Genomic DNA, 20255 nt, shown 5'->3' with positions numbered 1-20255 from the left:
GACGATTATTATTTTAAAAAATTTTTGTTAGGCTTAACATCGATGAAAATTCAACGCAAAGTAGGTTAATAGCGATATACTAATATACTAATTACATGGGATATAATAATATACTACACTAATAATGGATTTTTTCATACTTTTCGGTTATCCGACTTTTCAATTATCCGACCAACCCCAGTCTCCAATTGAGTCGGATAATCGATGCTCTACTCTATTATATTGAACTATTTCCCTATTTTACTTTGTCTTATTGTTATAATATTATTTTAAGTTTCGTGTTTTAATTTACTTGCATATTAGAACAAAGAGTAAAAATTCGGAAGAGGGGAACCTAATTCTTGCACCTGGTGAAAACAGATACGATTGGTAATAATCTAATAATCTTAATTTTTGCTATCGTTACATTTTGTTCGAGCAACGCCTGGTATATCTAGTTTCTAATAGTAGAAAATATGTAATATAAGCAATGATTAAGCATCGTTTACGTTAATTCAATTTATTTAAAATTTATTTTATGATATAATAAGTAATTTTTTGATGTTACAGATGTATCGACAGTAGTCTGAGCATCACTTGAAAATTACGAAGAAAGTATGGAAAAACAAAACTGATATATGCTATACGTATTAGAATATTTCGTTTACGTTATTTATCCATTTACTTTTAATAATTAAATATTTATAATAAATTTATAATCATATCATGTACATAAAAGGTCATATTATCGATTGAGTTAACTTAGTATCCATGGATAGTGTAGAAGGTAAATGTTGTCCTTCTTGCCTGATGAAGCCAATTTTGGCTGTGGTCAGAATATTTGGATTAAAATTTTTTCAAAATTGCGATTGCATTAAAACTAGAAACGAGTCAAAACGAGTACAATTTCTTTACAAAGCTTATCTCATTTTCCTAGAAACATTTTGGTGGTTTAATACAATAGATGCCTCTCTGCATTTCTCTGTTGATGTATCGATTTGTGCAGGTTGGACTAAGATATTCTCGAAAGCAGACGTCTTAACTAGAGCTATTGTTGCGGTAATGTTTGCTTACTTTGCTCTGTCTCAAACCTTTTTAAGTAGGATCAGACTTGAATTTCTTAACAGAGATACATCCTACGTTGGCGAGTCTGCGATTTTCGCAAAACTTGAGAAATATTCCTTTATCGCATTGGTGGTTGCCGTTTCTTACATATTGATAGAGAGATATATGTTCGATTTCGTGTTCTATCCATTCTTTCTAACACATTTTGAGAGTGAATTGAGAGCCCACTTTTGCGCCATTTATCTTCATTTCGTATTTCTAGCCGTTTTTTCGACGTTAGCCATTAACGAATTGCAATTCAGTTGTGTAGGATGGATCCTGACCAAAAGATTCGATTACTTATCAAAGTATTTTGGGCGAATAAAATCAGATTCCAGAAATCTAAGAGTTAAATTAAACACTTTCATGTTCAGACACACAGAATTGTTATCGTTTCTCGATCGAACCAATGAATGTATGCGACATGTATTTCCACTGAGACAGGAAATTCCAATTTACCTGACTTCTTTTTGTATGTGTGGAATTATATTCGTAGAAATGGAAAAACAAATAAAAATGTTGTTTATCTTTGCCTTTTTCGTTGTTGCTTCTTGCGTAGTGTTGATTTCCTACGCACACTCTCGCTTCACTGCTAAGGTAAGTTAGGACATTTATTTCAGAAATTTGAAATAACTAGTTTTAAATAAATAAAGAATTTTTCTTTTTTCTATACACTGTATTTTCAATTTAGATTTATGGAAAGTTTGAAGAGATAGTGATATTTTCATCGTCACCATTTCTAACAGTACACGATAAATTAAAAGTAAGTATCTTCGTAAAATCGTTTCAAGTATATCAGAAATTCGTTAATCTGATGCCCGATTATCTAATATCTGGCATCACCCAAAATCCTGCATCGTCTTCAGAATAATTTGGCTAAGAAGTACTTTTTAATACGCAATAATATTGCTGTGAGAACAAGGGAATTGAGATTGAGAAATGTCTGATTTTATAACAGCACCTTGTTATTGCAGGATAAAATTTTGTTGCACGTTTTATGAACCTATTTCTATCTAGTAATTTGATATCATTGTTATTTTGTAAGTGCCTATTTAATGAATGTTTAGTATATTTAAATATAAGAGTTCATTCTAAGCTTATATTTCGCTCCAAATAACTTCGGTGTGTTCTAGGCAGTAATGGCATCAGCCTGTCACTCTGTTGAAGCAGAAATCTGTAGAAGCAGGTATCTGGCGAAGCTCTGGGTGTGATCCCAGGAATTTTTTTACGATTGATTTGTTTCAGATAGCGTGAAGCTCATTTCTTCCCATTTCTTTCCGACTTTTTTAATGTCGACCTCACGATAAGCCTGAAGAAATGCTACCATGATGCCACAAAGTGAGAAACAATAATAATAATAATGCGGTAATGAAAACATAAATAAGACAGAAGTTTTGATAAAACAATAGAATTCTACAATAGAAAATGTAGTAAAAAATTTATTTGCAAAACGCTTACCACCATTTTGGCTATTTTATATAAAATCTTTCGATTTTTATATTTTCACAGTTGCTTTGTTTTGCAAAGAGATTTGCAAAAACTCCGATTGGTATTTCTATTGGTGGATTTTTCTTCGTGAAAAAAGACTACGTTGTCAAAGTAAGTTTCTGTATATATATATATTTTTTTTACGAAAAGCATACGCAAAATACAAGACAAATTACTCTAGAAATGTCTATACAGTAGACACTCTCCAGCTGTTTTTTCATCATAACATTTTCATCATACATGAATCTGCTTTCATGCCAAGTGAATTGTTAAAGCTCACCATTATTTAGACATTTCATAAAGTACAATTTATATCAATTTATTATTTTATTGTGTTTTTCTTTCTAAAATATAAATACAATGCATACTCGCAATTTTATGTTTTCATATTCATCAAACATAATTATTTAAAACAGGCAATGTTTGGATGCTTATGCTTTACAAGAATAAACACTCAATACAAATACATTGTGTATATATTACTGTTATGCAGCTTTTCTCAGAATAAGTACAGTACATGGTTACATTTCTTTCTTATAGAAAGACTTAGACCAACCTAACCTAATGTAATCTACATAAACTTAGGTTAGGTTAGGGTAGACTAATATAATGGAAATAATTATCTATAATGGCGAATCTTTTCCATTATAAGTTTACACGTCATTCAAGAAGTATTATTTAGGAATCGAAATTACTACAAAAGTAATATCTGTTTTAACTGATATTATTTTGTAGTATTTTTAATTTCTCTAAAGGAGTAAAGGAGTCCTACGATTAGTATTTTTGAAACAACATATATAACGTCATTAGACATTTATCGTTTATACTAAAACGTGATTACCTGAATACGAGTAACTTGTGAAAACTTTCTCTCTTAAGGTGAAATTTAGCGAATTTAATTGATCATTTTAAATGTTTAATCTCAGCATTTAACTGTACTTAATAATTGTTATAATAATATTTAAATATATACATTTTAAAACTTTTATTTAATTGTATAATTGTTTATTATTATTATCATTATTTTATAATGTATTTTTTACTGTTGCAGGTTTTTAGTGCAACTGAATCATGTTATTCAGGATTATCTTCATTAGCCACAGAAAATAAATGTTAAGCATGTCTGATGTAAATTATTTTACAGATTCTATTCTAAACGAGCAGAGTAGACGTAGTAACGACAATGTTGAAAAATACTTGCACATTTCTTGAAAAATACTTGCACATACTTACAAAATTGCACATTTTTATTACCTGTTACACGATTTTCTCCTTTATATAATGTAATTTTGCAAGTTAATTAATAGCATACTTTGTAATATTTTAATTTGCAACTTCAGCACTAAATTGTGCACGATAATAAATAAACATATAACTTTAATTCACAAGTCTATAGTTAACGAAAAACGTTCATACAACTTACCAAAATTATAATTTATGTGGTTTAATTTCATAGAACTCAATGTTGTTAGAAACATACCAGTATGTAGTGTTAATTATTTTATTTTATGTAACTTTAAAGTTAACAATAGGGGGTCTGAGATCTATTGTCTAGTAATTAACACGAAGAGGTTTGCCTACAAGTATATTGTTGTACTGGAAAGAAAGCAACAAGATCAAATTTGGCTAAAAAATGGTATAAGTAATTTATGGACGGCTCCTAAAATAAACATTTTATTTGAGTTAACTAATTGTGTTATTCTATTAATTCAAAAATACAAAAAATTAAGGATTATTTAGGAAAAACAACCCGTGCAAACCCCTCAAAAGTCACAGTGACAAAGTTTAATATTTGTATAGAATAAAGGATAAAATATATAAATAAATGAAAGACAATACAGCGTTTTGTTTTACTTCATAGGACGATCCATCAACTTCGTGTTTAACTGTAATCATCGATTAGTAAAACAATATACAGGTGGAGCATGAAAATGTGGACTTTAAAAGCATTCGAATCGCTTCAAATTCGACCCTTCGAGTTTTTTTTTTACAAATTTCCAGGTTTTGAGACCTCCCGAATCCAAAAGAGTAAAAACTCTGTAGATATGTGTGTGTTGGCGTCTACTCTGCTTGATATCTTATCATGGGGTAAAGATTAAGAAACAAAATTAGGCATAGTGGATTGCATATTAAGGGCATTGATGATACTAAATTTTGGTGGTTAAAGGTTAAGAAAATGAAGAGATAGAGGGGGGATCATGTATCTCGAGAAAGATAAGATTCAATGAAGATTCTATTCGTTACTAACATTTACACATTTTTATGAAACTCACTCTTAACTTCATAATTAAACTTTTTGCCATTATATAGTTATTAAAAATATAAACATTTTTTAAACAAAATTAGATAATAGATGGCGCCACACACTATATAATTTTATGCTTAATAATGTAAAAGTTATTTTTAAGAAATAGCTCATAACAGCCGGGAAAGATACTCAACTTATGGTGTTGCCAATTTTATAAATCATAAGGAAGATTTCAATATCATTTTTTTACCAGAAAAAATTAGAGGTGGCAATATTTTATTCAAGTACTTTCCATCTCTTCATGTAATTAAAATCTCTGAATATGGAAGCTCTATACTTTCCATCAATATACTTTCCTCTATACTTTCCATCCTTTCCAGATCTTTATTTGATCCTTTTAGCGATTTATACTCCTTGCTCTAAAAGAATAAGCATATTTTAAACCCTTCAGCATTTTCTGTTTTCTATTGAATCTGCATACACGGAGGCTCGTTTTTATGTAAAGATTTCAAGCTATGCAATATTTGTTGGACTTTGATATATATATCTGCCCTCCTTGCGATAGTTTATTCCTCTTATAATGGTGTTTCTATTCATTTTCAAACCCGTAAAACCAAATGCTTCCATAAACATCTTATTTAGTCACAATTTAACCAAAATAAATGCATTTAGATACTTACATTTTATGCATTGGTCTCTCTTGAAAGCTTCATGTTTGTCATTTCACGCTAGTACTTCAGTTATAATATTCTAATTTCTACTATTGACAATCTTGTGAAATTATGAAAAATCTTCTTATATAAATGGTTCTCTACTCACATAAAAAGGTGACGAAATATTCTTCGAAAACAATAAAGAAAGTGGAATAACTCTTGTAATCCACCAGACCTTTATCTACACTGGCTCATTCAATAACAATATTATAAAGAACGTTTTATTTCTTTTCTAAACTATTTTAAGACTTTTTGATTCCTTTGCCTTTTATTTACGTAAAACAAACTGTGGCTAAGAATTTTGCTTTATTCTGTAATCACCCTTTGTCTACTCTTAACATCTGTTATATTCTTATTAATTAAGTTATATTATTTAACGATTTGGGTATAATTTTTTATTACAAACTTACTTTTAAAAATCACATTGCTAGGTTGGTTTAATCTTTAGCTATCAGGCGCGAAATTTTGTAAGCCCACCTTTTCAAAATGTGCATCGAGGGCCATTGTTTTTTACTGTCGTGCAGTCTTGTATTTAATTAATTAATTCCCATTTGGACAATGGCAGCATTTTTCATTTTGTATAAAATTGCCTGTGCTTCGGAGAAGATATGTTTTTCTTTTAATTAACAAATTTTCCAAGTTACCTAATAGTTAAACTTTAACACTATCACTCATATACATTAGCTACAAATGAATTTGATCGAAAAAGGAGAAAATTGAACAACTAAAAGACGTGGGGAAGAAAGGTATTGACGTTCTACAACGTCATAAAAAGACATAACAAGTGAAAACATGAACGCAAATGCCTTAGTTCTATCGGCAATCCTAGCCAGAGTCGAGGGATGGTGTCTGATAAGCCATCCCGGGCAGACCTTTTTCGCAACTCGAATTGGTCTCAATTTCTACCGTGATTCAACTTAAACGTATTTCTGTAAGTGTGTCATCCTCGTCTCTCTCTAAGTGCCATCACCCTTCTGGAACAACCTTCAAGATTAACAACCCATGCAGACTGATCCAACTCGACTAGAAATAACGAAGCCTATGCCCTTATTCCAAAGGACTTATTTATGTATGTAAGAGCAACCATTTTTACAATAAACGATTTTGTATTCTTTGCCTCCTACCACATATGCGAGTACACCTAGGTTAACCTGATGAAGGATTAACGATTCTCCTGAAAGCCAGCTTATCCACAAATTTCAGATATTTTCGACAAAAATTACGTACGAAAATTAACGAACACTTAGTTTAATTAATAAGTTACATTGAGTAGAACTTGTATTCTGCAGAATTATCTTTTTGCAATTTCGGATATAATGGCTCACTTCTTTAATAATCCAAACCACCGTTAACAACATGAAATAATATCATCACCTCTCTAATATTCTTTATGATTACTTCAAATCAGTTTTAATCATTTATTCACAGCATTAGAAGATACATATTTATAGTAAACAAAATTCTTCAGGTTAACAAAGTCTTCTGTACATCAATTTCGTAGTAAAGTATGCGCCAAAATATTCAGTACTGAAATGAAACTCTGTATATTTCAATACTGTATATTTTTACAAAATTTAAATTTTAAGACTGATAATAATAATAAATGATTGCTCCTATTGCGGCACCAACGGCAACAATAATGGTTCTGCCGGTGTAACTGCCTACTGTAACACTTTGAAGCGCAGAGAAAAAACTTCCCGCACGATTTGCTGCACCATACAGTATTGATTCTATTAAATCTGATATAGATCCTCCTATTGTTCCTCTCGTAGTAAATCCTATGACTCCCAAAAGCCACAAAAAGATTTTCGGGATAATTATGGCACCTGCAACCATATAAACGATAGTTTTGGAATCCATTTTTACACCTGGAAAAAAAGTATTTATATTTAGTCAAAACAAAAATACACGAGAAAGGGATTAGTTGCTACATTTTCACAAAACACTTGTGTCTTTAAGACAAATATAAAGCCATCACAAATCCTATCTGCAAGTAATCATTCTGTATGGACTTGTGTGTCTTATGATGGCAAAGTTACTTATCCAGCTGATTTACAGTACATGTATGGCTGGTTACCTATTCTCGTCTTACATCTTTACCACGTAGAAATGAATGTAATTGGAATTAAACAATATACCTTATAAAATTATTTTTTACCCGAAATACCCTGTTTTAGTACAGAAAAACTCCAAAAAGGTTGCAGCTAAAACCAGAAATTTATTCCATGAAATAATAATATACTTTCTGCACAGGGCCAACACGATCGAGTGATTTAAACTAGAAGAGAACTAACTTTTAATTAATTCATTCATCATTGTACAAGTTTATACTTTGTTACACAAGTTATACAAGTTTCATCATTGTACAAGTTTATAATTCATACTTGTACAAGTTTAAACTTGTACAAGTAAATACTTGTACAAGTAAACACTTGTACAAGTAAAACTTGTACAAGTGTTTACTTGTACAAGTAAATACTGTACAAGTAAATACTGCCATAGAATTTTATTTTTAAAAATCATCGATTAACAAGCCATGCAGACTGATCCAACTCGACTAGAAATAACGAAGCCTATGCCCTTATTCCGAAGGACTTATTTATGTTTGTAAGAGCAACCTTTCTACAATAAACGATTTTGTAAAGGCACTTGTATTCTCTGCCTCCTACNAAATTATATATAAATTTCCACACACTACGTAAAACCTTACGTGTCAAAGACTGGGTGAACTTTTCCTAATAATTATTTGTTAATTAATTTAATAGATGATGAATGTAACTTATATTCCGTTTATGTAGCGATCATTCTGAAATCACCAGCCCTCATCTCTATTTTTGGCATTTTATGCCCTGTGGGAGCTTTCTTAATTATGGCCATTGTTGATTCAGCCAGGTCCAAAATGAGAGCAAACGAGTGGCAGGGATGAGGACTCATATATCTGGGACGGTCTTTTAAAAAAAATCTTACATTATAAACTCCGTGTAAAAACCAACGTTTAAAATTTTAGATATTTTATTTATATCACTACATTACATCCTTTGTACATAATACAGTTTTCACATTTATTTATTTATTTAAACTAAACGACACTGTAACCATTGACCTTTTCCAAATGATATTAATTGGACGATAGCTGTTTAGATCCTTTATTTTTAAATATTGGTATTATAAGATTGTGTTTGAGCTTCTCAGGAAACCTCCTACGCTCGAAGAATTTATTAATTAAATGAGTTAATTGTAATACAATAATATCTGCAATTTGTCTTAGAATAAATATACTACGTTACCTAGCTCTTCCATTGACTACTGTAACTGCATGCCTGGGTTCTCTATCGATTTAACCAATTGTCTTTCCTTTTCGTTCATATGTCAGCAGTTACGCTCAACTCTTTCCTCTCGTCCCATCGCAAATTTTCAACTTTTATGTAACTATTTCAAATATATATTTTTTTAGCCGTATCAAGCAACTCACCGTCATTCCATCGCCATGTTGGAAACGAGAAACAACTATTTACAACGTACGTCGAGGATAATATTTCCTTTTGTCTGCATTAAGAGAACGTTAGCTACGTTTAAAACAATTTCTCGCAATCACAGTGAAAATCGAATACGACATATTATAAATACTTTTATAACTAGACACGAAGAGCTATTGGAGAAAGCTCACTTCTCTCTCCAACATGGCGTCGAAGTGACGCTAGTGACGCTACTAATAGAAACACTGTCGTAAATTACTAGTTATAAAAACGCATATTTTACATGCTTCAAACATTACCTCTGCACACCGTGACTGCATCTAATTTAGTATATAAATTGGTACTTATGCAGTTTGGTGGTACAGCTGCTTAAAAGGTTTTCTCCCATAAAACCATTCTAATTTGACTCGAACATTTCCAAAACACGTGGAATTTTTTAGGGATGATCCATGCTANATATAAATTGGTACTTATGCAGTTTGGTGGTACAGCTGCTTAAAAGGTTTTCTCCCATAAAACCATTCTAATTTGACTCGAACATTTCCAAAACACGTGGAATTTTTTAGGGATGATCCATGCTATAAACAAAAAATTGTAGGGTATACTTACCGAGTGTAAGCCGTTCGAAGACGTCACTGTTTAAGCTTGTTTTTTGGTATATGCGTACTCGTGTTATGTGACAATTCTGGGTGTCATTTTCTCACGCGACGACTCACTCACCCATCTCTGACGTGTTTCCGGTTTACTTCTCGCGGTAGAATTCGTTCTTTGCGCATTACTGTGCAGACGTAACGTGATAGATTTACGTAATATTTTCTATCAAGCGATTCCCCGAAAAGTTCCCGGTTGATAAACGTTGCATCGGTTACGTTTCCGGTGATACGGTAACATTCTACAAAACATACAGATTTAACTCATCGAAAAACAATTTTCAAAACTAAAGTAATAAACAATCGAATTTCCAAACAGAAAAGTCTTTATCTAAAACAATAGATGATACGTGTGTTAGAGCAGTAAACTTCCAGATTTTTAGGAGTCTTTTCGCTCTCTTTGTACCTTAATAATTCCCGTATCTTTAGTCAACAATTTCTGAAATTTTTCAGGTAGGTTTCTTTATTAGGGGAATTGATGATATTAAATTTTGGTAAATAAAGGTGGAAGAGGTGAGGTGATAATAGGAGTCGTACGTATCTCCATTAGGGTCGCACATAATGACGATTTTACTCGTTATTACCATTTAAAATTTTTATGAAACCAATTCCTACTCTCAAAATTAAGCTATTTAAAATTTTATAATAATTAAAAAAATTTTAATAAAATACAATAACAGATGGCGCCACCAAATTGTTAATTGTTGACGTATCTATTTCCGGAGTTTTGGTTTTGGTTTGTTCGTATACATAGATTGTAAATTAATTAAAAGACAGACATTTGCACGTGAGCTTGCGATAGCATAGAATTAGATATTTCTAATTCTGCTATCATTAACATACGTTATTTAGGTAAGTGTGTTGTCTAGTGTAATTGCTCTGTACTGTACTGTATTTAATATTGGTTAATAATATCGATATACCCGACATATCTCTGTTCATATGACATCAGTTATATAATTTATTTTACTGTATTTGGTAAAGCACAGATTTGGCCTTCTATTTAAGACTTTTTTTATATGTGTGCTTTATTATTTATGCGGGCATGAAGTGCAGAGTATATTTAGTATGATTTTTTACCCGTACGCACTACCCTCACTTCGACGCCATGTTTGAAAAGTAAGCATTCTTTCGCCGACATATCTTCTTGTCTGGTTATAAAATTAATAATCGCGTTATAATTTTTTACTGTGATTGTAAGAGAGTGTTTTAAACGTAACTTACGTTCTCTTTAATGCAGGAAATCAGTAATATTAGCATCAACGCAGGTTATAAACAGTTGTTTTTCATTTTAAACATGGCGTCGGAATGACGGTAGCGTGTGTTTACAAGACGTAACACCTTCTATACTTAAATAAAAAAGAAATTCTTATTGTAATTAGATGATATTTATATTTAAAATTTATGGTTTTACAGATTATACGATGGATCCCATTAGTATTGCTTGCGTGGTTGGAGGTGCGGTAATCGCACCGTTTGTGGCACCTGCAGTTTTTGGTGCCGTAGGATTTACTGGAGCGGGTGTAGCTGCAGGTTCCGTCGCTGCAGGAATTCAATCGGCCGTGTATGGTGCTGCGGTTCCTGCAGGCAGTATTTTTGCAATTGCTCAAAGCGTTGGTGCAGCTGGGCTCGGTTATGCCGGTGCTGCTATCTCCGGTACAGTAGGTGCAGCGGCAGGNGCCGGTGCTGCTATCTACGGTACGATAGGTGCAGCGGCAGGCGCTGTCGTTAGTGCGCTGTGGTGATAATTACCATAGAGCTGTGTAGTATGTTAATGTACTGTAATTTTATCTGGAATTTAATAAACATTGACGTAATTTCCAGAAATGTTGTAATTGGTTTATATACTAAACGTGAACTGTATTCACTACAAACCATATAAGACCTAGGAAATCAAGAAAACCATGGCCGCCTGGATACCTGCCAGGTGACGTCACAACAGGTTTGGTGACGTAGAAGAGTGAATGCTTAAACGTATGCTTATAATCGTTAAAACAGAATTAAAATAAAGTGTATATAGGGTTTAACGTAGAAGTATAGTTTTTTGAGTCTGTTACACGTAAGAATATGATTGATTATATATTTTAAAAAGTTTGGAAAATAAATGTAAATTTTTATTTTATAATGATCTTAAGGTAATGATTAGAAGTGAAGAATGCTAACAATAAGACGGTGGGCATTTGAATGGCTTCTAAATGATATAACGCATAATTTAAGTTCGAGTCTCTTCAATACTTAACATTGTAAAGACACTTGCATCTTACAATAATTGGGCTGCAATTTGAAAAAAAATTGTATAACTATAAATTTCCACTGGGAATTTATAGGTATACAGTAAAATTTTTTTCAAATTGCAGCCCAAATATTTTAAATGAAATAAATTAAAACTGTGATTAAAAATTGTAGTCCGGCATTGTGATTTATGCTTTCAGTTGGTATTTTTGTAATATTTCTATAACCTCCTTCTTTAAGAATAATTTTCTTTAGTGTTTGCCTAACTGAAACAAACCTTATTATGCCCTTCATTTGTTTATTGCACAAAAAATTTTGTAACAAAATTAAAAAATCAATATTAATATAATATTATAAAGGTAAGTGTACAATGTGCGTGCCGCTAAAACTCAAAAACGAGTCCCGGTACGATCAACGGAGTTATATAGTGTGGTAGCCCTCTATCCCCCATGAAGAAGGTTCCCATTTATACCCGAAGGGCATGCTGTTGAAGATATAAGGGCTGGAAGTTAAGGCTTACCCTGAAGAACTCGGCTTCTATTGTACTATTTTTAGATGCGATTTTTTGCGTTTTTTGACTGCGTTTTAGTAGGCTACCACATTTAGTAGGGTACCACGGGAGATGAAAGAAGTGTATTTCTTAACAATAGAAGTGTTAAGAATGGAAGTATTAAGAATGGAAGTGTTAAAAATGGAAGTGTTGAGTAACAATGGAAGTATTAAGAGGAAGCAGCGTGCAAGAGTTACAGGAGCAGATGCGGTTTTTTTCGTCTTTGCAGGAAATCGAACATATTGTTAGACCCATGTAAAAATTCTCTAATTAGTCTGGAAACGGGAGACATAATTCTTGCATTCTGTGAAAACGGATAAGATTAGCTATAATGTAATTATCTTAATCTTCACTATCGTTACTTTTTGCCCGAGTAACGCCGAGCTCATCTGCTATTTTTCTATAAATGCGATATTTACGAAAACATACTTCCCATGTAAATTTTTCCATCTGTTGCAAAAATATAAACACTATTATCATATAAAAGCAATTATTATAGCATTTTTACAATATTTTTATTTTATTTAAACAAGTCATATGAAGTCTTTCGAACGTTAACGTTAGCAATTTCGATCACCAGCGGGGTATAACAACCTCTCTAACAAGGATCACTTTTTAAATATTAAATAACCAAATTGTTTATATGAATTCGTTTTAATGTTCGTTATATTGTAGTGTTTGATTTATATAACTACAGAGGTTATCTTAGGTAAGGGTTTATCACACCGAATGACCAATATACACATTATAAAAATTCTTTATTCCTCTACTGTACACAATTTAAAGAATATTGGTCACTCGGTGTGATAAACACTTACCTAAGTTAACTTTTGTAGTTATATAAATCAATTACTGTAATTTAATATAATAGAAGGGTTGGAAATAGGAAATAATCTATTAGATAATCTATTAGAAAAATACGAAATAATCTATTTTTTCTGATCGTCTAATCTTAATTTATGATGTAGTTATTTTTTGCCCGGCAACACCGGGTTCATCTGCTAGTAGAAAATAAATTATTAAGCTATGTATAATTGAATTTTTGTAACTTGTATTGTGTGTAATTATATCGTAATATATAGTATTGTCCCTTTCAAATTTCTATCGACTCCGTTGGGAGCAGCTCGATTAAAATCTATTATAATTTGTAGTATACAATTAGGTGTTAAAGGCATAGCCTTCGAGAGGTGGCTGCAGATTTCTCCCAGAGCCCGTCGTGGTTTCTATTCCTATAAAACTAATATTATATTTACCAAACTAAAGCTAAATGGGTCTACTCTGAGGCAAAAGATAGCCACTCTATTAAATTTTGGTGGTTGAAGGTCGAGGGGTGGAGTGTATCGCCAGTAGGATCAGACTTTACTCGTTATTAGCATTTATAATACTTTTTAAAACCCATCCCTACCCTGAAAATTAAGCTTTTTGTCATTTTATAATTAACTAAAACTTTTTATAACAGATGGAGCCACCAAAATTTTAATTGTTGCCAGAAAAGTTGAGCAACTCGTTGCTGGTTTATTTTAGATATTTAATATAAATATACTTTATATACTACGTAAATAATAACTGTCGACAGCTTCCTATTTGTAATATCATAAATAATTCAATACTTTATTTTTAAATTACAAACAATATATTTTATTAGGACAAAAATGCACGATTACATTAGAAATTATGCTTTATATTATTTACAAGCCTTTCAATAGAATCTCTTCTATAGGAAATAGTTTATAAAATGAACATTTACATTTATTTTTCAAATTCTTTTATATATATATATATAATTATCTGTATTCTTACATGTAACAGACTCAAAAAAATATATGTCTACGTTAAACCCTATATACAGTATATTTTAATTCTGTTTTAACGGTTATAAGTATACGTTTAGGCACTCGTTCTTCTACGTCACCAAACCAGTTGTGACGTCAGGTTCGGGCCTAGTAGGTATCTAGACGTCCATTGTTTTCCTGATCTCTTAGGTCTTGCATCGTTTGTAGTAAATACAGTTAATAATTAGTATATATACCGATTACAACATTTCTAGGAATTACTTCAATTTTTACGAAATTCCAGATAAAATCACATTACATACTATACAGTTCTATGGTAATTATCCCCACAGCGCACTAATGACAGCGCCTGCCGCTGCACCTATCGTACCGGAGATAGCAGCACCGGCATAACCGAGTCCAGCTGCACCAACGCTTTGAGCAATTGCAAAAACACTGCCTGCAGGAACCGCAGCACCATACACGGCCGATTGAATTCCTGCAGCGACGGAACCAGTAGCTACACCCGTTCCTGTAAATCCTAAGGCTCCAAAAACTGCAGGTGCCACAAACGGTGCGATTACCGCACCTCCAACCACGCAAGCAATACTAATGGGATCCATCGTATAATCTGTAAAACCATAAATTTTAAATATAAATATTATCTAATTACAATAAGAATTTCATTTTTATTTAAGTATAGAAGGTGTTACGTCTTGTAAACACACGCTACGTCATTCCGACGCCATGTTTAAGATGAAAAACAACTGTTTAGAACGTGCGTTGATGCTAATATTTCCTTTTATCTGCATTAAGAGAATGTAAGTTACGTTTAAAACACTTTCTTACAATCACAATAAAAAATTAAAACGCGATTATTAATTTTATAACCAGACATGAAGATATGTTGGCGAAAGAATGCTTACTATTCCAACATGGCGTCGATGTAAGGCTAGTGCGTACGGGTAAAAAAATCATAGTAAATATACTTTGCACTTCATGCCCGCATAAATAATAAAGCACACATATAAAAAAAGTCTTAAATAGAAGACTAAATCTGTGCTGTACCAAATACAGTAAGATAAATTATATCACTGATGTCATATGAACAGAGATATGTCGGGTATATCGATATTATTAACCAATATTAAATACAGTACAGTACAGAGCAATTACACTAGACAACACACTTACCTAAATAACGTATGTTAATGATAGCAGAATTAGAAATATCTTATTCAAGCTTACGTTCAAACGGCTATCTTTTACTTTCGGGTTTATTTGTCTGTCTTTTAATTAATCTACAATCTATTTATATGAGCAAACCAAAACCAAAACCTCAACTAGGTTTAATGTATTACCTGATAAGTACGATCTAGATCGAATAGCTGTGTGTTATTGGATAGTGTAATTACATCATGAAGAAAGCGAAGCTTACGTATGATTCCTATCGCTTCCTGCAGTTATATTTTTGATTGTATTAACAGTATATTATCGATTTATTCGTAACTATCGATAAGATATTAGTTGATTTCGTTAAAATGATTAAAGGAATGGCGATTACGATTTAGAAAAACACTGCGACGTATACGACTTTAAACAAATACAGTCGACCCTTTTTTTTAACTCTCCGCCCTGTGTTCACTTAGAGGGCCTCTTTTTGCAAGCCCATTATGGGTTCGGCCAGGCCCACATGGGGCTGCCGGGTGGTGAGGAACGGGGCCCGACATATCCGAACGGACCATCACCTGAAAAATTCCTGGGGATTTTTCGATTCGTTCGGATTCAAGCCCGGGTCCTCCAGAGCGGTAGGCTGTCACCTTGACCGCTCGGCCATCCGGCCTAAGTCGACCCCCCTATAACACGGTAGATACGTTCCGGTTTTTATGAATCCATTTCTACGAGTCCAGCCAATCACAGCCCGGCACGTATGCAGTTTACGGACTACGGCTGTTTTTAAAGGTTTCTTCCATAAAACTAATCGATTCAGACTAATTCGACTCAACATTTCCAAAATACGTATAATTTTGTGGGAATAATCCATATAAACTATGCTATAAACAAAAAATTGTAGGATTACTTACCGAGTGTGCACCGTTCGACTACGCATTGCTTAAGCTTGTTTTTGTCGTGGAGCTTGTCATCGAATGGCGCTCGCGTCCTTTCTGATATTTTTTTTTGCGAAAAATTCGCTGAATTTTGGAGACATCATTAATATAAATATAATTTTTATAGACGTTAAATAATAAATGGCTTTTAGTAGGTCCGCTGCACGTTTAAACTCAACGGTTTGTGCAATATTTGCTATTGGTCTAGATTCGACCAGAGTCGGTAGATTAACTGGTCTTTCGACTAATAGTTCAAACTTAGCTAGAGACAATATTTGCCGCTAGTCGGCGCCACTGTTAGCAGGAGATCGTTGTTCTTGCTAGGTATATACTGAAGTCAGTGATTTTGACCTATAATAATTGTTTTTTTAGCTACATAAAAATGCCAACGTGCTTTGTGCCAGGATGCAAGGCAGGATATAAGTCATCGAACGAGAAGAGACATTTCTTCCGTGCTCCTAGCGATAAGATTGAGGAGTGGATGCGATGCATTCCACGAGACGACAAGATGCTAACAAATAAATGTTACGTTTGTGACGTACATTTTGCGAGTAGATTTATTTTAAAAACCTTCTCCCATGTTATAAATGGAGAGAAAGTAGAAATTCCACGAGATCGCTGGGCATTAACGTCGGATGCATATCCATCAAACTTCCCTAATTGTCCTAAGTACATTAGTAGGTCTGTACCTCAAAAACGATCAACGCGATGTCTCACAAGAAATGAAGAACCATCTAGGAAGGGATCACAAAAAGACAATACCAAAGGTAACTATTTATGTTTTTTATGTAATCTTAATCCTCAGTGAGTCATGTAATTTTTTGCCCTTGCCTGAGTCGCAGTGCGTCTCTCGGACCCTGTGTTTTAATATAAAATTAAATTTTATCTATCTATCTATTTTATCTATATTTAAGGAACATTTTATATTTAAAAATTAAGTAAAGATTGAGCTGGGTTTGTGAGATCCACTGTGATTCACTGAGGGTTATCTCTCTGTGGCCCATCTTTCCTTATAAATACTTTAAGATTAATTGTCTGATATTTTTTTTTATCAATCATTAGATTTGCATGATACACACTCCCAAGTAACAACTGTAGAAAAGGAAGTAGAAGAACCCTCCACATCTGAAGCTGCAACTACACAGCATCCTGAGCTGTTATATGTCAATAAAATCTCTGCTTTGCAGTCTGAATTGTTAAAAGTCAAAGAGGATTTATATCGGTGCAGAAAGCAAAAGATGATCTATAGGAAGAAACTGAAAACTCTTCAAACAGAAAATCTCAAGCTTCATCAAGAAAATACTGAACTTAAAATGAAACAGTTGTCAGCTGATAAACTTGATTCCTTACCACCAAGACAGAAACTTATAATAGAGCACATGCTGAAAGCATGCCATATAAAAAGCAAAAAGGGTATGAGATATGACATTAATTGGTTACTTGACTGTTTACTTTTAAAAATTAGGTCACCATCTCTCTATGAATTTTTGAGAAATAATGATTACTTGCCTTTACCCTGTCAGTCTACACTGCATCAATATATCAGAGGCATTAATGCCAAATTTGGATTTGATGAAGATCTTTTTGTTGTTTTAAAGACAAAATTGGAGACAATTCCACAAACAGAACGCCAGGGAGTTTTAATTTTTGATGAAATCACACTTCAAAAACATATAGAACTTTCAAAAGCTACTGGTGAAATGATTGGACTTGTTGATTATGGTGACAATTCTGAATTGCCACAGAGTGAATTTACAGCAGGTGATCATGGCCTAGTGTTTATGTTCAGACCTCACTTTGCTAGTTGGGTACAATGTATTGGCACATTCTGTTCAAAAAGCTCTGTCTCAGGTTCTACTGTTGCAAAACTTATTTTGCAAGCAATTATTCATTTAGAACAGTGTGGTGCAATAGTCAATGCAATAGTTTGTGATGGTGCCAGCACAAACAAAGCAGCTTTAAAAGCTCTAGGAATTTGTGCAGACACAAATAATATACAATGCTCATTTACAAACCCTGCTGCAGATAGACAAGTACTGGCTATTATTGATGTACCACATATTTTAAAATGTATGCGAAACAATCTTTTGAAAAATACATACTTTCAGGTAAAACTAAGAAAATAAAGTGTTTTCACCTAATTTATAATATAAGCCATTGCATTATTCTGCATTTTTACTTTTAGTTTCCTGAAGGAAGGGTAGAATTACAGCATTTTAAAGCAGTTGTTGATGAAGATTCCAAATTACCAAAGGGATTAAAGGCATGTCCCAAAGTGACAGAAATACATGTTAATCCCAATAACTTCCAGAGAATGAGTGTATTGCTGGCAGCTCAAGTAACACTTTTTTTTACTTATATAATCTTGACTTGATAAGAATACTTTTATTTATCTCATATATTTATAGATATTTAGTAATACTTTTGCTGATGCTATGCTGTTTTATAAACAGCGTGAGGTTGCTATCCTAAAGAATGCAGATGTTACAATAAGTTTCATACGTCACATCAATGCTCTTTTTGATGCTTTAAATCGTAGATTGCCACAGGAAGGAATCAGACATGATTCAAATGATCTCAAGGTAATAGTAATGATTCACTAGCAAAAACTATAAATGTTTTAATTAACAACTTTTTAAAAATAGGTTATTGAAGAATCTCTAGAATGGTTAAATAGATGGGAAGCATTCAGATTACAGATTAGAAGCACTGATCAAAAGGGATTTTTGAGCCACCAGACAGCAGAAAATCTACGCTTGACGCTGACTAGTATCTTAGCACTCGTCAGACAATTGCTTCCAAACTCATATTATATCCTGACAGCTCACTTTAATCAGGACCCATTAGAGGTAAAATTGACTTAGTGTAATGATTATATAATCTTGTATTAAACCTTAACTTATGTTTTCTTTTCAATTAGCGTTTCTTTGGAATGATAAGACAAGGAAGTGGAAGCAATTCTCATCCCACAACAGTACAGTTCTTATACCTGTACAGACTGATGACTGTGTACAGTTTGGTTCGTCCTCCCAAACGAGCATCAGTTCAAACTGATCCAGGATCTATGCTTATTACTTTAAAAAATCTTCTTCATAGTCATAAAAAACCATTCAGAGAAGTTCAAGAACAATTGGAAGAACATTTAGAAAATTTGCTTTGTGATCCAAGTCTATACTATGGAGATCCTAGTGATAGTGAATTATTAGATCATGATTATTGTACACCAGAAACATTTAAGTTTATCCTACATTATTTAGGAGGTTATATTATTTATCGTCTACTGCCATCACTCGGTTGTGATGAATGCAAAAATATATTAACAGCAAAACCTGAGGATGCTGCACCAGAGAAGACATTTACATTCATCAAATCTCGAGGAGGTTTGTTATATCCAAGCTATAAGCTTTGCCAATTGATGTACTGGGCAGAAAGCAAAGTATGCGAAAAATTAACAAACCCAAACATGGATGTTTATTTTTCAATAATGGATAATATATTAAATCAGTGCTCTGTTACATTGATGATAGGATGTGACAATGCTGGTCACAAGTCCTACTTGACTTCCAGATTTTTGCACTTTTTTGTTACTTGTCGATTGCATTTTTTCACGCGAACGATTAATCAATCATTTATTTCATCAGTTGAAAGTAAAAACCATAGAAAAATTTCTCACTTAAAGTAAATTTTAATAACGCAAATAATAATAATAATAATTATTATTAATATGTATAATATAATTTGTTTGTATGTACAATAAATTTTTAACGTATAATAAATTCACATAATAGCACAATTTAATAATAATAATACTATTGTGTCAGTTTTGTTCCTTGTCATTTATTTAACTAAATATAAAATCAGCGTTTTTAAAACACTTAATAAAGCATTAAACACCTTCCATCGCTGAGAAATGTTTATTTAATAAAATACGTTCG

At 32.6% G+C, this 20255-nt stretch overlaps 1 long non-coding RNA gene across 1 annotated transcript; it reads right to left on the bottom strand.

Annotated features, from left to right (window-relative positions):
* Positions 1–8542: 8542 nt before the first annotated feature.
* On the bottom strand, positions 8543–9724 carry LOC111630067. Its single transcript, XR_002757446.1, has 3 exons — positions 9618–9724; positions 8820–8961; positions 8543–8732 (listed from the first exon to the last, which is right to left on the bottom strand). It is a non-coding gene; the product is annotated as an uncharacterized LOC111630067 (long non-coding RNA).
* Between the last annotated feature and the right edge of the window lie 10531 nt (positions 9725–20255).

This window comes from Centruroides sculpturatus, unplaced genomic scaffold (assembly GCF_000671375.1).
Source record: "Centruroides sculpturatus isolate CEXI.00-Female unplaced genomic scaffold, Cexi_2.0 scaffold605, whole genome shotgun sequence".
In the NCBI taxonomy this organism is placed as follows: Eukaryota; Metazoa; Arthropoda; class Arachnida; order Scorpiones; family Buthidae; genus Centruroides; species Centruroides sculpturatus.
This window is presented reverse-complemented; position numbering and strand designations above follow the sequence as displayed.